Below are 15,137 nucleotides of genomic sequence, written 5' to 3' on the forward strand. Positions count from 1 at the left end.
ACTCACGGCCGCGACATATATTTACCACGTTTTATTATTTTGCACGTTTGCGGTAAGTTTTAGCTCGTTGGTCATTATTCGCGCGTGTAGCGGCGGGCAAAGCAAAGTACAATCGTCTTTGTAGTGGAGCTGGGAGGGGCAAGCATAAGGGACGAAGACGGGGGTAACATGTCGGATGCGATCATACCAGCACTAAAGCACCGGATCCCATCAGAACTCCGAATTTAAGCGTGCTTGGGCGAGAGTAGTACTAGGATGGGTGACCTCCTGGGAAGTCCTCGTGTTGCATTCCCTTTTTAATTTTTTTTGCGCGGCGTGCAAAAGAAAACTCACGGCCGCGACATATATTTACCATGTTTTATTATTTTGCACGTTTGCGGTAAGTTTTAGCTCGTTGGTCATTATTCACGCGTGTAGCGGCGGGCAAAGCAAAGTACGATCGTCTTTGTAGTGGAGCTGGGAGGGGCAAGCATAAGGGACGAAGACGGGGGTAACATGTCGGATGCGATCATACCAGCACTAAAGCACCGGATCCCATCAGAACTCCGAAGTTAAGCGTGCTTGGGCGAGAGTAGTACTAGGATGGGTGACCTCCTGGGAAGTCCTCGTGTTGCATTCCCTTTTTAAATTTTTTTTGCGCGGCGTGCAAAAGAAAACTCACGGCCGCGACATATATTTACCACGTTTTATTATTTTGCACGTTTGCGGTAAGTTTTAGCTCGTTGGTCATTATTCACGCGTGTAGCGGCGGGCAAAGCAAAGTACAATCGTCTTTGTAGTGGAGCTGGGAGGGGCAAGCATAAGGGACGAAGACGGGGGTAACATGTCGGATGCGATCATACCAGCACTAAAGCACCGGATCCCATCAGAACTCCGAAGTTAAGCGTGCTTGGGCGAGAGTAGTACTAGGATGGGTGACCTCCTGGAAGTCCTCGTGTTGCATTCCCTTTTTAAATTTTTTTTGCGCGGCGTGCAAAAGAAAACTCACGGCCGCGACATATATTTACCACGTTTTATTATTTTGCACGTTTGCGGTAAGTTTTAGCTCGTTGGTCATTATTCACGCGTGTAGCGGCGGGAAAAGCAAAGTACGATCGTCTTTGTAGTGGAGATGGGAGGGGCAAGCATAAGGGACGAAGACGGGGGTAACATGTCGGATGTGATCATACCAGCACTAAAGCACCGGATCCCATCAGAACTCCGAAGTTAAGCGTGCTTGGGCGAGAGTAGTACTAGGATGGGTGACCTCCTGGGAAGTCCTCGTGTTGCATTCCCTTTTTAATTTTTTTTTGCGCGGCGTGCAAAAGAAAACTCACGGCCGCGACATATATTTACCACGTTTTATTATTTTGCACGTTTGCGGTAAGTTTTAGCTCGTTGGTCATTATTCACGCGTGTAGCGGCGGGCAAAGCAAAGTACGATCGTCTTTGTAGTGGAGCTGGGAGGGGCAAGCATAAGGGACGAAGACGGGGGTAACATGTCGGATGCGATCATACCAGCACTAAAGCACCGGATCCCATCAGAACTCCGAAGTTAAGCGTGCTTGGGCGAGAGTAGAACTAGGATGGGTGACCTCCTGGGAAGTCCTCGTGTTGCATTCCCTTTTTAAATTTTTTTTGCGCGGCGTGCAAAAGAAAACTCACGGCCGCGACATATATTTACCACGTTTTATTATTTTGCACGTTTGCGGTAAGTTTTAGCTCGTTGGTCATTATTCACGCGTGTAGCGGCGGGCAAAGCAAAGTACGATCGTCTTTGTAGTGGAGCTGGGAGGGCTAAGCATAAGGGACGAAGACGGGGGTAACATGTCGGATGCGATCATACCAGCACTAAAGCACCGGATCCCATCAAAACTCCGAAGTTAAGCGTGCTTGGGCGAGAGTAGTACTAGGATGGGTGACCTCCTGGGAAGTCCTCGTGTTGCATTCCCTTTTTAATTTTTTTTTGCGCGGCGTGCAAAAGAAAACTCACGGACGCGAAATATATTTACCACGTTTTATTATTTTGCACGTTTGCGGTAAGTTTTAGCTCGTTGGTCATTATTCACGCGTGTAGCGGCGGGGAAAGCAAAGTACGATCGTCTTTGTAGTGGAGCTGGGAGGGGCAAGCATAAGGGACGAAGACGGGGGTAACATGTCGGATGCGATCATACCAGCACTAAAGCACCGGATCCCATCAGAACTCCGAAGTTAAGCGTGCTTGGGCGAGAGTAGTACTAGGATGGGTGACCTCCTGGGAAGTCCTCGTGTTGCATTCCCTTTTTAAATTTCTTTTGCGCGGCGTGCAAAAGAAAACTCACGGCCGCGACATATATTTACCACGTTTTATTATTTTGCACGTTTGCGGTAAGTTTTAGCTCGTTGGTCATTATTCACGCGTGTAGCGGCGGGGAAAGCAAAGTACGATCGTCTTTGTAGTGGAGCTGGGAGGGGCAAGCATAAGGGACGAAGACGGGGGTAACATGTCGGATGCGATCATACCAGCACTAAAGCACCGGATCCCATCAGAACTCCGAAGTTAAGCGTGCTTGGGCGAGAGTAGTACTAGGATGGGTGACCTCCTCGGAAGTCCTCGTGTTGCATTCCCTTTTTAAATTTTTTTTGCGCGGCGTGCAAAAGAAAACTCACGGCCGCGAAATATATTTACCACGTTTTATTATTTTGCACGTTTGCGGTAAGTTTTAGCTCGTTGGTCATTATTCACGCGTGTAGCGGCGGGCAAAGCAAAGTACGATCGTCTTTGTAGTGGAGCTGGGAGGGGCAAGCATAAGGGACGAAGACGGGGGTAACATGTCGGATGCGATCATACCAGCACTGAAGCACCGGATCCCATCAGAACTCCGAAGTTAAGCGTGCTTGGGCGAGAGTAGTACTAGGATGGGTGACCTCCTGGGAAGTCCTCGTGTTTCATTCCCTTTTTAAATTTTTTTTGCGCGGCGTGCAAAAGAAAACTCACGGCCGCGACATATATTTACCACGTTTTATTATTTTGCACGTTTGCGGTAAGTTTTAGCTCGTTGGTCATTATTCACGCGTGTAGCGGCGGGGAAAGCAAAGTACGATCGTCTTTGTAGTGGAGCTGGGAGGGGCAAGCATAAGGGACGAAGACGGGGGTAACATGTCGGATGCGATCATACCAGCACTAAAGCACCGGATCCCATCAGAACTCCGAAGTTAAGCGTGCTTGGGCGAGAGTAGTACTAGGATGGGTGACCTCCTGGGAAGTCCTCGTGTTGCATTCCCTTTTTAAATTTTTTTTGCGCGGCGTGCAAAAGAAAACTCACGGCCGCGACATATATTTACCACGTTTTATTATTTTGCACGTTTGCGGTAAGTTTTAGCTCGTTGGTCATTATTCACGCGTGTAGCGGCGGGCAAAGCAAAGTACGATCGTCTTTGTAGTGGAGCTGGGAGGGGCAAGCATAAGGGACGAAGACGGGGGTAACATGTCGGATGCGATCATACCAGCACTAAAGCACCGGATCCCATCAGAACTCCGAAGTTAAGCGTGCTTGGGCGAGAGTAGTACTAGGATGGGTGACCTCCTGGGAAGTCCTCGTGTTGCATTCCCTTTTTAATTTTTTTTTGCGCGGCGTGCAAAAGAAAACTCACGGCCGCGAAATATATTTACCACGTTTTATTATTTTGCACGTTTGCGGTAAGTTTTAGCTCGTTGGTCATTATTCACGCGTGTAGCGGCGGGCAAAGCAAAGTACAATCGTCTTTGTAGTGGAGCTGGGAGGGGCAAGCATAAGGGACGAAGACGGGGGTAACATGTCGGATGCGATCATACCAGCACTAAAGCACCGGATCCCATCAGAACTCCGAAGTTAAGCGTGCTTGGGCGAGAGTAGTACTAGGATGGGTGACCTCCTGGGAAGTCCTCGTGTTGCATTCCCTTTTTAAAAATTTTTTGCGCGGCGTGCAAAAGAAAACTCACGGCCGCGACATATATTTACCACGTTTTATTATTTTGCACGTTTGCGGTAAGTTTTAGCTCGTTGGTCATTATTCACGCGTGTAGCGGCGGGGAAAGCAAAGTACGATCGTCTTTGTAGTGGAGCTGGGAGGGGCAAGCATAAGGGACGAAGACGGGGGTAACATGTCGGATGCGATCATACCAGCATTAAAGCATCGGATCCCATCAGAACTCCGAAGTTAAGCGTGCTTGGGCGAGAGTAGTGCTAGGATGGGTGACCTCCTGGGAAGTCCTCCCATCAGAACTCCGAAGTTAAGCGTGCTTGGGCGAGAGTAGTACTAGGATGGGTGACCTCCTGGGAAGTCCTCGTGTTGCATTCCCTTTTTAACTTTTTTTTGCGCGGCGTGCAAAAGAAAACTCACGACCGCGACATATATTTACCACGTTTTATTATTTTGCACGTTTGCGGTAAGTTTTAGCTCGTTGGTCATTATTCACGCGTGTAGCGGCGGGGAAAGCAAAGTACAATCGTCTTTGTAGTGGAGCTGGGAGGGGCAAGCATAAGGGACGAAGACGGGGGTAACATGTCGGATGCGATCATACCAGCACTAAAGCACCGGATCCCATCAGAACTCCGAAGTTAAGCGTGCTTGGGCGAGAGTAGTACTAGGATGGGTGACCTCCTGGGAAGTCCTCGTGTTGCATTCCCTTTTTAATTTTTTTTGCGCGGCGTGCAAAAGAAAACTCACGGCCGCGACATATATTTACCACGTTTTATTATTTTGCACGTTTGCGGTAAGTTTTAGCTCGTTGGTCATTATTCACGCGTGTAGCGGCGGGCAAAGCAAAGTACGATCGTCTTTGTAGTGGAGCTGGGAGGGGCAAGCATAAGGGACGAAGACGGGGGTAACATGTCGGATGCGATCATACCAGCACTAAAGCACCGGATCCCATCAGAACTCCGAAGTTAAGCGTGCTTGGGCGAGAGTAGTACTAGGATGGGTGACCTCCTGGGAAGTCCTCGTGTTGCATTCCCTTTTTAATTTTTTTTGCGCGGCGTGCAAAAGAAAACTCACGGCCGCGACATATATTTACCACGTTTTATTATTTTGCACGTTTGCGGTAAGTTTTAGCTCGTTGGTCATTATTCACGCGTGTAGCGGCGGGGAAAGCAAAGTACGATCGTCTTTGTAGTGGAGCTGGGAGGGGCAAGCATAAGGGACGAAGACGGGGGTAACATGTCGGATGCGATCATACCAGCACTAAAGCACCGGATCCCATCAGAACTCCGAAGTTAAGCGTGCTTGGGCGAGAGTAGTACTAGGATGGGTGACCTCCTGGGAAGTCCTCGTGTTGCATTCCCTTTTTAATTTTTTTTTTGCGCGGCGTGCAAAAGAAAACTCACGGCCGCGACATATATTTACCACGTTTTATTATTTTGCACGTTTGCGGTAAGTTTTAGCTCGTTGGTCATTATTCACGCGTGTAGCGGAGGGCAAAGCAAAGTACAATCGTCTTTGTAGTGGAGCTGGGAGGGGCAAGCATAAGGGACGAAGACGGGGGTAACATGTCGGATGCGATCATACCAGCACTAAAGCACCGGATCCCATCAGAACTCCGAAGTTAAGCGTGCTTGGGCGAGAGTAGTACTAGGATGGGTGACCTCCTGGGAAGTCCTCGTGTTGCATTCCCTTTTTAATTTTTTTTTGCGCGGCGTGCAAAAGAAAACTCACGGCCGCGAAATATATTTACCACGTTTTATTATTTTGCACGTTTGCGGTAAGTTTTAGCTCGTTGGTCATTATTCACGCGTGTAGCGGCGGGGAAAGCAAAGTACGATCGTCTTTGTAGTGGAGCTGGGAGGGGCAAGCATAAGGGACGAAGACGGGGTAACATGTCGGATGCGATCATACCAGCACTAAAGCACCGGATCCCATCAGAACTCCGAAGTTAAGCGTGCTTGGGCGAGAGTAGTACTAGGATGGGTGACCTCCTGGGAAGTCCTCGTGTTGCATTCCCTTTTTAAATTTTTTTTGCGCGGCGTGCAAAAGAAAACTCACGGCCGCGACATATATTTACCACGTTTTATTATTTTGCACGTTTGCGGTAAGTTTTAGCTCGTTGGTCATTATTCACGCGTGTAGCGGCGGGGAAAGCAAAGTACGATCGTCTTTGTAGTGGAGCTGGGAGGGGCAAGCATAAGGGACGAAGACGGGGGTAACATGTCGGATGCGATCATACCAGCACTAAAGCACCGGATCCCATCAGAACTCCGAAGTTAAGCGTGCTTGGGCGAGAGTAGTATTAGGATGGGTGACCTCCTGGGAAGTCCTCATGTTGCATTCCCTTTTTAAATTTTTTTTGCGCGGCGTGCAAAAGAAAACTCACGGCCGCGAAATATATTTACCACGTTTTATTATTTTGCACGTTTGCGGTAAGTTTTAGCTCGTTGGTCATTATTCACGCGTGTAGCGGCGGGCAAAGCAAAGTACGATCGTCTTTGTAGTGGAGCTGGGAGGGGCAAGCATAAGGGACGAAGACGGGGGTAACATGTCGGATGCGATCATACCAGCACTAAAGCACCGGATCCCATCAGAACTCCGAAGTTAAGCGTGCTTGGGCGAGAGTAGTACTAGGATGGGTGACCTCCTGGGAAGTCCTCGTGTTGCATTCCCTTTTTAAATTTTTTTTGCGCGGCGTGCAAAAGAAAACTCACGGCCGCGACATATATTTACCACGTTTTATTATTTTGCACGTTTGCGGTAAGTTTTAGCTCGTTGGTCATTATTCACGCGTGTAGCGGCGGGGAAAGCAAAGTACGATCATCTTTGTAGTGGAGCTGGGAGGGGCAAGCATAAGGGACGAAGACGGGGGTAACATGTCGGATGCGATCATACCAGCACTAAAGCACCGGATCCCATCAGAACTCCGAAGTTAAGCGTGCTTGGGCGAGAGTAGTACTAGGATGGGTGACCTCCTGGGAAGTCCTCGTGTTGCATTCCCTTTTTAATATTTTTTTTGCGCGGCGTGCAAAAGAAAACTCACGGCCGCGACATATATTTACCACGTTTTATTATTTTGCACGTTTGCGGTAAGTTTTAGCTCGTTGGTCATTATTCACGCGTGTAGCGGCGGGCAAAGCAAAGTACGATCGTCTTTGTAGTGGAGCTGGGAGGGGCAAGCATAAGGGACGAAGACGGGGGTAACATGTCGGATGCGATCATACCAGCACTAAAGCATCGGATCCCATCAGAACTCCGAAGTTAAGCGTGCTTGGGCGAGAGTAGTACTAGGATGGGTGACCTCCTGGGAAGTCCTCGTGTTGCATTCCCTTTTTAAATTTTTTTTGCGCGGCATGCAAAAGAAAACTCACGGCCGCGACATATATTTACCACGTTTTATTATTTTGCACGTTTGCGGTAAGTTTTAGCTCGTTGGTCATTATTCACGCGTGTAGCGGCGGGCAAAGCAAAGTACAATCGTCTTTGTAGTGGAGCTGGGAGGGGCAAGCATAAGGGACGAAGACGGGGGTAACATGTCGGATGCGATCATACCAGCACTAAAGCACCGGATCCCATCAGAACTCCGAAGTTAAGCGTGCTTGGGCGAGAGTAGTACTAGGATGGGTGACCTCCTGGGAAGTCCTCGTGTTGCATTCCCTTTTTAACTTTTTTTTGCGCGGCGTGCAAAAGAAAACTCACGGCCGCGACATATATTTACCACGTTTTATTATTTTGCACGTTTGCGGTAAGTTTTAGCTCGTTGGTCATTATTCACGCGTGTAGCGGCGGGGAAAGCAAAGTACAATCGTCTTTGTAGTGGAGCTGGGAGGGGCAAGCATAAGGGACGAAGACGGGGGTAACATGTCGGATGCGATCATACCAGCACTAAAGCACCGGATCCCATCAGAACTCCGAAGTTAAGCGTGCTTGGGCGAGAGTAGTACTAGGATGGGTGACCTCCTGGGAAGTCCTCGTGTTGCATTCCCTTTTTAACTTTTTTTTGCGCGGCGTGCAAAAGAAAACTCACGGCCGCGACATATATTTACCACGTTTTATTATTTTGCACGTTTGCGGTAAGTTTTAGCTCGTTGGTCATTATTCACGCGTGTAGCGGCGGGCAAAGCAAAGTACGATCGTCTTTGTAGTGGAGCTGGGAGGGGCAAGCATAAGGGACGAAGACGGGGGTAACATGTCGGATGCGATCATACCAGCACTAAAGCACCGGATCCCATCAGAACTCCGAAGTTAAGCGTGCTTGGGCGAGAGTAGTACTAGGATGGGTGACCTCCTGGGAAGTCCTCGTGTTGCATTCCCTTTTTAAATTTTTTTTGTGCGGCGTGCAAAAGAAAACTCACGGCCGCGACATATATTTACCACGTTTTATTATTTTGCACGTTTGCGGTAAGTTTTAGCTCGTTGGTCATTATTCACGCGTGTAGCGGCGGGGAAAGCAAAGTACGATCATCTTTGTAGTGGAGCTGGGAGGGGCAAGCATAAGGGACGAAGACGGGGGTAACATGTCGGATGCGATCATACCAGCACTAAAGCACCGGATCCCATCAGAACTCCGAAGTTAAGCGTGCTTGGGCGAGAGTAGTACTAGGATGGGTGACCTCCTGGGAAGTCCTCGTGTTGCATTCCCTTTTTAATTTTTTTTTTGCGCGGCGTGCAAAAGAAAACTCACGGCCGCGACATATATTTACCACGTTTTATTATTTTGCACGTTTGCGGTAAGTTTTAGCTCGTTGGTCATTATTCACGCGTGTAGCGGCGGGCAAAGCAAAGTACGATCGTCTTTGTAGTGGAGCTGGGAGGGGCAAGCATAAGGGACGAAGACGGGGGTAACATGTCGGATGCGATCATACCAGCACTAAAGCACCGGATCCCATCAGAACTCCGAAGTTAAGCGTGCTTGGGCGAGAGTAGTACTAGGATGGGTGACCTCCTGGGAAGTCCTCGTGTTGCATTCCCTTTTTAAATTTTTTTTGCGCGGCATGCAAAAGAAAACTCACGGCCGCGACATATATTTACCACGTTTTATTATTTTGCACGTTTGCGGTAAGTTTTAGCTCGTTGGTCATTATTCACGCGTGTAGCGGCGGGCAAAGCAAAGTACAATCGTCTTTGTAGTGGAGCTGGGAGGGGCAAGCATAAGGGACGAAGACGGGGGTAACATGTCGGATGCGATCATACCAGCACTAAAGCACCGGATCCCATCAGAACTCCGAAGTTAAGCGTGCTTGGGCGAGAGTAGTACTAGGATGGGTGACCTCCTGGGAAGTCCTCGTGTTGCATTCCCTTTTTAACTTTTTTTTGCGCGGCGTGCAAAAGAAAACTCACGGCCGCGACATATATTTACCACGTTTTATTATTTTGCACGTTTGCGGTAAGTTTTAGCTCGTTGGTCATTATTCACGCGTGTAGCGGCGGGGAAAGCAAAGTACAATCGTCTTTGTAGTGGAGCTGGGAGGGGCAAGCATAAGGGACGAAGACGGGGGTAACATGTCGGATGCGATCATACCAGCACTAAAGCACCGGATCCCATCAGAACTCCGAAGTTAAGCGTGCTTGGGCGAGAGTAGTACTAGGATGGGTGACCTCCTGGGAAGTCCTCGTGTTGCATTCCCTTTTTAACTTTTTTTTGCGCGGCGTGCAAAAGAAAACTCACGGCCGCGACATATATTTACCACGTTTTATTATTTTGCACGTTTGCGGTAAGTTTTAGCTCGTTGGTCATTATTCACGCGTGTAGCGGCGGGGAAAGCAAAGTACGATCGTCTTTGTAGTGGAGCTGGGAGGGGCAAGCATAAGGGACGAAGACGGGGGTAACATGTCGGATGCGATCATACCAGCACTAAAGCATCGGATCCCATTAGAACTCCGAAGTTAAGCGTGCTTGGGCGAGAGTAGTACTAGGATGGGTGACCTTCTGGGAAGTCCTCGTGTTGCATTCCTTTTTTAATTTTTTTTTGCGCGGCGTGCAAAAGAAAACTCACGGCCGCGACATATATTTACCACGTTTTATTATTTTGCACGTTTGCGGTAAGTTTTAGCTCGTTGGTCATTATTCACGCGTGTAGCGGCGGGGAAAGCAAAGTACGATCGTCTTTGTAGTGGAGCTGGGAGGGGCAAGCATAAGGGACGAAGACGGGGGTAACATGTCGGATGCGATCATACCAGCACTAAAGCACCGGATCCCATCAGAACTCCGAAGTTAAGCGTGCTTGGGCGAGAGTAGTACTAGGATGGGTGACCTCCTGGGAAGTCCTCGTGTTGCATTCCCTTTTTAATTTTTTTTGCGCGGCGTGCAAAAGAAAACTCACGGCCGCGACATATATTTACCACGTTTTATTATTTTGCACGTTTGCGGTAAGTTTTAGCTCGTTGGTCATTATTCACGCGTGTAGCGGCGGGGAAAGCAAAGTACGATCGTCTTTGTAGTGGAGCTGGGAGGGGCAAGCATAAGGGACGAAGACGGGGGTAACATGTCGGATGCGATCATACCAGCACTAAAGCACCGGATCCCATCAGAACTCCGAAGTTAAGCGTGCTTGGGCGAGAGTAGTACTAGGATGGGTGACCTCCTGGGAAGTCCCCGTGTTGCATTCCCTTTTTAATTTTTTTTTGCGCGGCGTGCAAATGAAAACTCACGACCGCGACATATATTTACCACGTTTTATTATTTTGCACGTTTGCGGTAAGTTTTAGCTCGTTGGTCATTATTCACGCGTGTAGCGGAGGGCAAAGCAAAGTACAATCGTCTTTGTAGTGGAGCTGGGAGGGGCAAGCATAAGGGACGAAGACGGGGGTAACATGTCGGATGCGATCATACCAGCACTAAAGCACCGGATCCCATCAGAACTCCGAGGTTAAGCGTGCTTGGGCGAGAGTAGTACTAGGATGGGTGACCTCCTGGGAAGTCCTCGTGTTGCATTCCCTTTTTAAATTTTTTTTGCGCGGCGTGCAAAAGAAAACTCACGGCCGCGACATATATTTACCACGTTTTATTATTTTGCACGTTTGCGGTAACTTTTAGCTCGTTGGTCATTATTCACGCGTGTAGCGGCGGGCAAAGCAAAGTACGATCGTCTTTGTAGTGGAGCTGGGAGGGGCAAGCATAAGGGACGAAGACGGGGGGTAACATGTCGGATGCGATCATACCAGCACTAAAGCATCGGATCCCATCAGAACTCCAAAGTTAAGCGTGCTTGGGCGAGAGTAGTACTAGGATGGGTGACCTCCTGGGAAGTCCTCGTGTTGCATTCCCTTTTTAACTTTTTTTTGCGCGGCGTGCAAAAGAAAACTCACGGCCGCGACATATATTTACCATGTTTTATTATTTTGCACGTTTGCGGTAAGTTTTAGCTCGTTGGTCATTATTCACGCGTGTAGCGGCGGGCAAAGCAAAGTACGATCGTCTTTGTAGTGGAGCTGGGAGGGGCAAGCATAAGGGACGAAGACGGGGGTAACATGTCGGATGCGATCATACCAGCACTAAAGCACCGGATCCCATCAGAACTCCGAAGTTAAGCGTGCTTGGGCGAGAGTAGTACTAGGATGGGTGACCTCCTGGGAAGTCCTCGTGTTGCATTCCTTTTTTAATTTTTTTTTGCGCGGCGTGCAAAAGAAAACTCACGGCCGCGACATATATTTACCACGTTTTATTATTTTGCACGTTTGCGGTAAGTTTTAGCTCGTTGGTCATTATTCACGCGTGTAGCGGCGGGGAAAGCAAAGTACAATCGTCTTTGTAGTGGAGCTGGGAGGGGCAAGCATAAGGGACGAAGACGGGGGTAACATGTCGGATGCGATCATACCAGCACTAAAGGACCGGATCCCATCAGAACTCCGAAGTTAAGCGTGCTTGGGCGAGAGTAGTACTAGGATGGGTGACCTCCTGGGAAGTCCTCGTGTTGCATTCCCTTTTTAATTTTTTTTGCGCGGCGTGCAAAAGAAAACTCACGGCCGCGACATATATTTACCACGTTTTATTATTTTGCACGTTTGCGGTAAGTTTTAGCTCGTTGGTCATTATTCACGCGTGTAGCGGCGGGGAAAGCAAAGTACGATCGTCTTTGTAGTGGAGCTGGGAGGGGCAAGCATAAGGGACGAAGACGGGGGTAACATGTCGGATGCGATCATACCAGCACTAAAGCACCGGATCCCATCAGAACTCCGAGGTTAAGCGTGCTTGGGCGAGAGTAGTACTAGGATGGGTGACCTCCTGGGAAGTCCTCGTGTTGCATTCCCTTTTTAAATTTTTTTTGCGCGGCGTGCAAAAGAAAACTCACGGCCGCGACATATATTTACCACGTTTTATTATTTTGCACGTTTGCGGTAACTTTTAGCTCGTTGGTCATTATTCACGCGTGTAGCGGCGGGCAAAGCAAAGTACGATCGTCTTTGTAGTGGAGCTGGGAGGGGCAAGCATAAGGGACGAAGACGGGGGGTAACATGTCGGATGCGATCATACCAGCACAAAAGCATCGGATCCCATCAGAACTCCAAAGTTAAGCGTGCTTGGGCGAGAGTAGTACTAGGATGGGTGACCTCCTGGGAAGTCCTCGTGTTGCATTCCCTTTTTAAATTTTTTTTGCGCGGCGTGCAAAAGAAAACTCACGGCCGCGACATATATTTACCATGTTTTATTATTTTGCACGTTTGCGGTAAGTTTTAGCTCGTTGGTCATTATTCACGCGTGTAGCGGCGGGCAAAGCAAAGTACGATCGTCTTTGTAGTGGAGCTGGGAGGGGCAAGCATAAGGGACGAAGACGGGGGTAACATGTCGGATGCGATCATACCAGCACTAAAGCACCGGATCCCATCAGAACTCCGAAGTTAAGCGTGCTTGGGCGAGAGTAGTACTAGGATGGGTGACCTCCTGGGAAGTCCTCGTGTTGCATTCCCTTTTTAATTTTTTTTTGCGCGGCGTGCAAAAGAAAACTCACGGCCGCGACATATATTTACCACGTTTTATTATTTTGCACGTTTGCGGTAAGTTTTAGCTCGTTGGTCATTATTCACGCGTGTAGCGGCGGGGAAAGCAAAGTACGATCGTCTTTGTAGTGGAGCTGGGAGGGGCAAGCATAAGGGACGAAGACGGGGGTAACATGTCGGATGCGATCATACCAGCACTAAAGCACCGGATCCCATCAGAACTCCGAAGTTAGGCGTGCTTGGGCGAGAGTAGTACTAGGATGGGTGACCTCCTGGGAAGTCCTCGTGTTGCATTCCTTTTTTAATTTTTTTTTGCGCGGCGTGCAACAGAAAACTCACGGCCGCGACATATATTTACCACGTTTTATTATTTTGCACGTTTGCGGTAAGTTTTAGCTCGTTGGTCATTATTCACGCGTGTAGCGGCGGGCAAAGCAAAGTACGATCGTCTTTGTAGTGGAGCTGGGAGGGGCAAGCATAAGGGACGAAGACGGGTGTAACATGTCGGATGTGATCATACCAGCACTAAAGCACCGGATCCCATCAGAACTCCGAAGTTAAGCGTGCTTGGGCGAGAGTAGTACTAGGATGGGTGACCTCCTGGGAAGTCCTTGTGTTGCATTCCCTTTTTAAATTTTTTTTGCGCGGCGTGCAAAAGAAAACTCACGGCCGCGACATATATTTACCACGTTTTATTATTTTGCACGTTTGCGGTAAGTTTTAGCTCGTTGGTCATTATTCACGCGTGTAGCGGCGGGGAAAGCAAAGTACGATCGTCTTTGTAGTGGAGCTGGGAGGGGCAAGCATAAGGGACGAAGACGGGGGTAACATGTCGGATGCGATCATACCAGCACTAAAGCACCGGATCCCATCAGAACTCCGAAGTTAAGCGTGCTTGGGCGAGAGTAGTACTAGGATGGGTGACCTCCTGGGAAGTCCTCGTGTTGCATTCCCTTTTTAAATTTTTTTTGCGCGGCGTGCAAAAGAAAGCTCACGGCCGCGACATATATTTACCACGTTTTATTATTTTGCACGTTTGCGGTAAGTTTTAGCTCGTTGGTCATTATTCACGCGTGTAGCGGCGGGGAAAGCAAAGTACGATCGTCTTTGTAGTGGAGCTGGGAGGGGCAAGCATAAGGGACGAAGACGGGGGTAACATGTCGGATGCGATCATACCAGCACTAAAGCACCGGATCCCATCAGAACTCCGAAGTTAAGCGTGCTTGGGCGAGAGTAGTACTAGGATGGGTGACCTCCTGGGAAGTCCTCGTGTTGCATTCCCTTTTTAAATTTTTTTTGCGCGGCGTGCAAAAGAAAACTCACGGCCGCGACATATATTTACCACGTTTTATTATTTTGCACGTTTGCGGTAACTTTTAGCTCGTTGGTCATTATTCACGCGTGTAGCGGCGGGGAAAGCAAAGTACGATCGTCTTTGTAGTGGAGCTGGGAGGGGCAAGCATAAGGGACCAAGACGGGGGGTAACATGTCGGATGCGATCATACCAGCACTAAAGCATCGGATCCCATCAGAACTCCGAAGTTAAGCGTGCTTGGGCGAGAGTAGTACTAGGATTGGTGACCTCCTGGGAAGTCCTCGTGTTGCATTCCCTTTTTAAATTTTTTTTGCGCGGCGTGCAAAAGAAAACTCACGGCCGCGACATATATTTACCATGTTTTATTATTTTGCACGTTTGCGGTAAGTTTTAGCTCGTTGGTCATTATTCACGCGTGTAGCGGCGGGCAAAGCAAAGTACGATCGTCTTTGTAGTGGAGCTGGGAGGGGCAAGCATAAGGGACGAAGACGGGGGTAACATGTCGGATGCGATCATACCAGCACTAAAGCACCAGATCCCATCAGAACTCCGAAGTTAAGCGTGCTTGGGCGAGAGTAGTACTAGGATGGGTGACCTCCTGGGAAGTCCTCGTGTTGCATTCCCTTTTTAATTTTTTTTGCGCGGCGTGCAAAAGAAAACTCACGGCCGCGACATATATTTACCACGTTTTATTGTTTTGCACGTTTGTGGTAAGTTTTCGCTCGTTGGTCATTATTCACGCGTGTAGCGGCGGGCAAAGCAAAGTACGATCGTCTTTGTAGTGGAGCTGGGAGGGGCAAGCATAAGGGACGAAGACGGGGGTAACATGTCGGATGCGATCATACCAGCACTAAAGCACCGGATCCCATCAGAACTCCGAAGTTAAGCGTGCTTGGGCGAGAGTAGTACTAGGATGGGTGACCTCCTGGGAAGTCCTCGTGTTGCATTCCCTTTTTAATTTTTT

At 48.9% G+C, this 15,137-nt stretch overlaps 45 non-coding genes and 1 pseudogene across 45 annotated transcripts; all 46 read left to right on the top strand.

The window, feature by feature from the left end:
• Positions 1 to 173: 173 nt before the first annotated feature.
• On the top strand, positions 174 to 292 carry LOC147989338 (5S ribosomal RNA). The gene has a single exon (XR_015614286.1). It is a non-coding gene; the product is annotated as a 5S ribosomal RNA (ribosomal RNA).
• Positions 293 to 500: 208 nt separating this feature from the next.
• Positions 501 to 619, top strand: LOC147989339 (5S ribosomal RNA). The gene has a single exon (XR_015614844.1). It is a non-coding gene; the product is annotated as a 5S ribosomal RNA (ribosomal RNA).
• A 209-nt stretch (positions 620 to 828) lies between these two features.
• LOC147989340 (5S ribosomal RNA) lies at positions 829 to 946 on the top strand. The gene has a single exon (XR_015614269.1). It is a non-coding gene; the product is annotated as a 5S ribosomal RNA (ribosomal RNA).
• Positions 947 to 1,155: 209 nt separating this feature from the next.
• On the top strand, positions 1,156 to 1,274 carry LOC147989341 (5S ribosomal RNA). The gene has a single exon (XR_015614141.1). It is a non-coding gene; the product is annotated as a 5S ribosomal RNA (ribosomal RNA).
• Positions 1,275 to 1,483: 209 nt separating this feature from the next.
• On the top strand, positions 1,484 to 1,602 carry LOC147989342 (5S ribosomal RNA). The gene has a single exon (XR_015614360.1). It is a non-coding gene; the product is annotated as a 5S ribosomal RNA (ribosomal RNA).
• Positions 1,603 to 1,811: 209 nt separating this feature from the next.
• On the top strand, positions 1,812 to 1,930 carry LOC147989343 (5S ribosomal RNA). Its single transcript, XR_015614326.1, has one exon. It is a non-coding gene; the product is annotated as a 5S ribosomal RNA (ribosomal RNA).
• Positions 1,931 to 2,139: 209 nt separating this feature from the next.
• LOC147989344 (5S ribosomal RNA) lies at positions 2,140 to 2,258 on the top strand. The gene has a single exon (XR_015614845.1). It is a non-coding gene; the product is annotated as a 5S ribosomal RNA (ribosomal RNA).
• Positions 2,259 to 2,467: 209 nt separating this feature from the next.
• LOC147989345 (5S ribosomal RNA) lies at positions 2,468 to 2,586 on the top strand. Its single transcript, XR_015614253.1, has one exon. It is a non-coding gene; the product is annotated as a 5S ribosomal RNA (ribosomal RNA).
• A 209-nt stretch (positions 2,587 to 2,795) lies between these two features.
• On the top strand, positions 2,796 to 2,914 carry LOC147989346 (5S ribosomal RNA). The gene has a single exon (XR_015614317.1). It is a non-coding gene; the product is annotated as a 5S ribosomal RNA (ribosomal RNA).
• Positions 2,915 to 3,123: 209 nt separating this feature from the next.
• On the top strand, positions 3,124 to 3,242 carry LOC147989347 (5S ribosomal RNA). Its single transcript, XR_015614846.1, has one exon. It is a non-coding gene; the product is annotated as a 5S ribosomal RNA (ribosomal RNA).
• A 209-nt stretch (positions 3,243 to 3,451) lies between these two features.
• Positions 3,452 to 3,570, top strand: LOC147989348 (5S ribosomal RNA). Its single transcript, XR_015614847.1, has one exon. It is a non-coding gene; the product is annotated as a 5S ribosomal RNA (ribosomal RNA).
• Positions 3,571 to 3,779: 209 nt separating this feature from the next.
• On the top strand, positions 3,780 to 3,898 carry LOC147989349 (5S ribosomal RNA). Its single transcript, XR_015614848.1, has one exon. It is a non-coding gene; the product is annotated as a 5S ribosomal RNA (ribosomal RNA).
• Positions 3,899 to 4,113: 215 nt separating this feature from the next.
• On the top strand, positions 4,114 to 4,219 carry LOC147989350 (5S ribosomal RNA; annotated as a pseudogene).
• Positions 4,220 to 4,508: 289 nt separating this feature from the next.
• LOC147989351 (5S ribosomal RNA) lies at positions 4,509 to 4,627 on the top strand. The gene has a single exon (XR_015614849.1). It is a non-coding gene; the product is annotated as a 5S ribosomal RNA (ribosomal RNA).
• Positions 4,628 to 4,835: 208 nt separating this feature from the next.
• On the top strand, positions 4,836 to 4,954 carry LOC147989352 (5S ribosomal RNA). Its single transcript, XR_015614850.1, has one exon. It is a non-coding gene; the product is annotated as a 5S ribosomal RNA (ribosomal RNA).
• A 208-nt stretch (positions 4,955 to 5,162) lies between these two features.
• On the top strand, positions 5,163 to 5,281 carry LOC147989353 (5S ribosomal RNA). The gene has a single exon (XR_015614851.1). It is a non-coding gene; the product is annotated as a 5S ribosomal RNA (ribosomal RNA).
• A 210-nt stretch (positions 5,282 to 5,491) lies between these two features.
• LOC147989354 (5S ribosomal RNA) lies at positions 5,492 to 5,610 on the top strand. The gene has a single exon (XR_015614852.1). It is a non-coding gene; the product is annotated as a 5S ribosomal RNA (ribosomal RNA).
• Positions 5,611 to 5,818: 208 nt separating this feature from the next.
• Positions 5,819 to 5,937, top strand: LOC147989355 (5S ribosomal RNA). Its single transcript, XR_015614854.1, has one exon. It is a non-coding gene; the product is annotated as a 5S ribosomal RNA (ribosomal RNA).
• A 209-nt stretch (positions 5,938 to 6,146) lies between these two features.
• Positions 6,147 to 6,265, top strand: LOC147989356 (5S ribosomal RNA). Its single transcript, XR_015614374.1, has one exon. It is a non-coding gene; the product is annotated as a 5S ribosomal RNA (ribosomal RNA).
• A 209-nt stretch (positions 6,266 to 6,474) lies between these two features.
• Positions 6,475 to 6,593, top strand: LOC147989357 (5S ribosomal RNA). Its single transcript, XR_015614855.1, has one exon. It is a non-coding gene; the product is annotated as a 5S ribosomal RNA (ribosomal RNA).
• A 209-nt stretch (positions 6,594 to 6,802) lies between these two features.
• LOC147989358 (5S ribosomal RNA) lies at positions 6,803 to 6,921 on the top strand. Its single transcript, XR_015614856.1, has one exon. It is a non-coding gene; the product is annotated as a 5S ribosomal RNA (ribosomal RNA).
• A 210-nt stretch (positions 6,922 to 7,131) lies between these two features.
• LOC147989359 (5S ribosomal RNA) lies at positions 7,132 to 7,250 on the top strand. Its single transcript, XR_015614225.1, has one exon. It is a non-coding gene; the product is annotated as a 5S ribosomal RNA (ribosomal RNA).
• Positions 7,251 to 7,459: 209 nt separating this feature from the next.
• LOC147989360 (5S ribosomal RNA) lies at positions 7,460 to 7,578 on the top strand. Its single transcript, XR_015614857.1, has one exon. It is a non-coding gene; the product is annotated as a 5S ribosomal RNA (ribosomal RNA).
• Positions 7,579 to 7,787: 209 nt separating this feature from the next.
• Positions 7,788 to 7,906, top strand: LOC147989361 (5S ribosomal RNA). The gene has a single exon (XR_015614858.1). It is a non-coding gene; the product is annotated as a 5S ribosomal RNA (ribosomal RNA).
• A 209-nt stretch (positions 7,907 to 8,115) lies between these two features.
• Positions 8,116 to 8,234, top strand: LOC147989362 (5S ribosomal RNA). The gene has a single exon (XR_015614859.1). It is a non-coding gene; the product is annotated as a 5S ribosomal RNA (ribosomal RNA).
• Positions 8,235 to 8,443: 209 nt separating this feature from the next.
• LOC147989363 (5S ribosomal RNA) lies at positions 8,444 to 8,562 on the top strand. The gene has a single exon (XR_015614860.1). It is a non-coding gene; the product is annotated as a 5S ribosomal RNA (ribosomal RNA).
• Positions 8,563 to 8,772: 210 nt separating this feature from the next.
• On the top strand, positions 8,773 to 8,891 carry LOC147989364 (5S ribosomal RNA). Its single transcript, XR_015614861.1, has one exon. It is a non-coding gene; the product is annotated as a 5S ribosomal RNA (ribosomal RNA).
• A 209-nt stretch (positions 8,892 to 9,100) lies between these two features.
• Positions 9,101 to 9,219, top strand: LOC147989365 (5S ribosomal RNA). Its single transcript, XR_015614862.1, has one exon. It is a non-coding gene; the product is annotated as a 5S ribosomal RNA (ribosomal RNA).
• Positions 9,220 to 9,428: 209 nt separating this feature from the next.
• Positions 9,429 to 9,547, top strand: LOC147989366 (5S ribosomal RNA). The gene has a single exon (XR_015614863.1). It is a non-coding gene; the product is annotated as a 5S ribosomal RNA (ribosomal RNA).
• Positions 9,548 to 9,756: 209 nt separating this feature from the next.
• Positions 9,757 to 9,875, top strand: LOC147989367 (5S ribosomal RNA). Its single transcript, XR_015614306.1, has one exon. It is a non-coding gene; the product is annotated as a 5S ribosomal RNA (ribosomal RNA).
• A 209-nt stretch (positions 9,876 to 10,084) lies between these two features.
• Positions 10,085 to 10,203, top strand: LOC147989368 (5S ribosomal RNA). Its single transcript, XR_015614865.1, has one exon. It is a non-coding gene; the product is annotated as a 5S ribosomal RNA (ribosomal RNA).
• Positions 10,204 to 10,411: 208 nt separating this feature from the next.
• On the top strand, positions 10,412 to 10,530 carry LOC147989369 (5S ribosomal RNA). The gene has a single exon (XR_015614123.1). It is a non-coding gene; the product is annotated as a 5S ribosomal RNA (ribosomal RNA).
• A 209-nt stretch (positions 10,531 to 10,739) lies between these two features.
• LOC147989370 (5S ribosomal RNA) lies at positions 10,740 to 10,858 on the top strand. Its single transcript, XR_015614215.1, has one exon. It is a non-coding gene; the product is annotated as a 5S ribosomal RNA (ribosomal RNA).
• Positions 10,859 to 11,068: 210 nt separating this feature from the next.
• Positions 11,069 to 11,187, top strand: LOC147989371 (5S ribosomal RNA). The gene has a single exon (XR_015614372.1). It is a non-coding gene; the product is annotated as a 5S ribosomal RNA (ribosomal RNA).
• A 209-nt stretch (positions 11,188 to 11,396) lies between these two features.
• On the top strand, positions 11,397 to 11,515 carry LOC147989372 (5S ribosomal RNA). The gene has a single exon (XR_015614866.1). It is a non-coding gene; the product is annotated as a 5S ribosomal RNA (ribosomal RNA).
• A 209-nt stretch (positions 11,516 to 11,724) lies between these two features.
• Positions 11,725 to 11,843, top strand: LOC147989373 (5S ribosomal RNA). Its single transcript, XR_015614300.1, has one exon. It is a non-coding gene; the product is annotated as a 5S ribosomal RNA (ribosomal RNA).
• Positions 11,844 to 12,051: 208 nt separating this feature from the next.
• On the top strand, positions 12,052 to 12,170 carry LOC147989374 (5S ribosomal RNA). The gene has a single exon (XR_015614216.1). It is a non-coding gene; the product is annotated as a 5S ribosomal RNA (ribosomal RNA).
• Positions 12,171 to 12,380: 210 nt separating this feature from the next.
• On the top strand, positions 12,381 to 12,499 carry LOC147989375 (5S ribosomal RNA). Its single transcript, XR_015614382.1, has one exon. It is a non-coding gene; the product is annotated as a 5S ribosomal RNA (ribosomal RNA).
• A 209-nt stretch (positions 12,500 to 12,708) lies between these two features.
• LOC147989376 (5S ribosomal RNA) lies at positions 12,709 to 12,827 on the top strand. The gene has a single exon (XR_015614867.1). It is a non-coding gene; the product is annotated as a 5S ribosomal RNA (ribosomal RNA).
• Positions 12,828 to 13,036: 209 nt separating this feature from the next.
• LOC147989377 (5S ribosomal RNA) lies at positions 13,037 to 13,155 on the top strand. Its single transcript, XR_015614295.1, has one exon. It is a non-coding gene; the product is annotated as a 5S ribosomal RNA (ribosomal RNA).
• Positions 13,156 to 13,364: 209 nt separating this feature from the next.
• Positions 13,365 to 13,483, top strand: LOC147989378 (5S ribosomal RNA). The gene has a single exon (XR_015614202.1). It is a non-coding gene; the product is annotated as a 5S ribosomal RNA (ribosomal RNA).
• A 209-nt stretch (positions 13,484 to 13,692) lies between these two features.
• LOC147989379 (5S ribosomal RNA) lies at positions 13,693 to 13,811 on the top strand. The gene has a single exon (XR_015614868.1). It is a non-coding gene; the product is annotated as a 5S ribosomal RNA (ribosomal RNA).
• A 209-nt stretch (positions 13,812 to 14,020) lies between these two features.
• Positions 14,021 to 14,139, top strand: LOC147989380 (5S ribosomal RNA). The gene has a single exon (XR_015614869.1). It is a non-coding gene; the product is annotated as a 5S ribosomal RNA (ribosomal RNA).
• Positions 14,140 to 14,349: 210 nt separating this feature from the next.
• On the top strand, positions 14,350 to 14,468 carry LOC147989381 (5S ribosomal RNA). Its single transcript, XR_015614392.1, has one exon. It is a non-coding gene; the product is annotated as a 5S ribosomal RNA (ribosomal RNA).
• Positions 14,469 to 14,677: 209 nt separating this feature from the next.
• On the top strand, positions 14,678 to 14,796 carry LOC147989382 (5S ribosomal RNA). The gene has a single exon (XR_015614244.1). It is a non-coding gene; the product is annotated as a 5S ribosomal RNA (ribosomal RNA).
• A 208-nt stretch (positions 14,797 to 15,004) lies between these two features.
• Positions 15,005 to 15,123, top strand: LOC147989383 (5S ribosomal RNA). Its single transcript, XR_015614870.1, has one exon. It is a non-coding gene; the product is annotated as a 5S ribosomal RNA (ribosomal RNA).
• Positions 15,124 to 15,137: the final 14 nt, after the last annotated feature.

The sequence above is a fragment of the Triticum urartu genome, chromosome 1A, assembly GCF_056163025.1.
Source record: "Triticum urartu cultivar PI428250 chromosome 1A, HENAU_Tu73, whole genome shotgun sequence".
NCBI classification, from domain to species: Eukaryota; Viridiplantae; Streptophyta; class Magnoliopsida; order Poales; family Poaceae; genus Triticum; species Triticum urartu.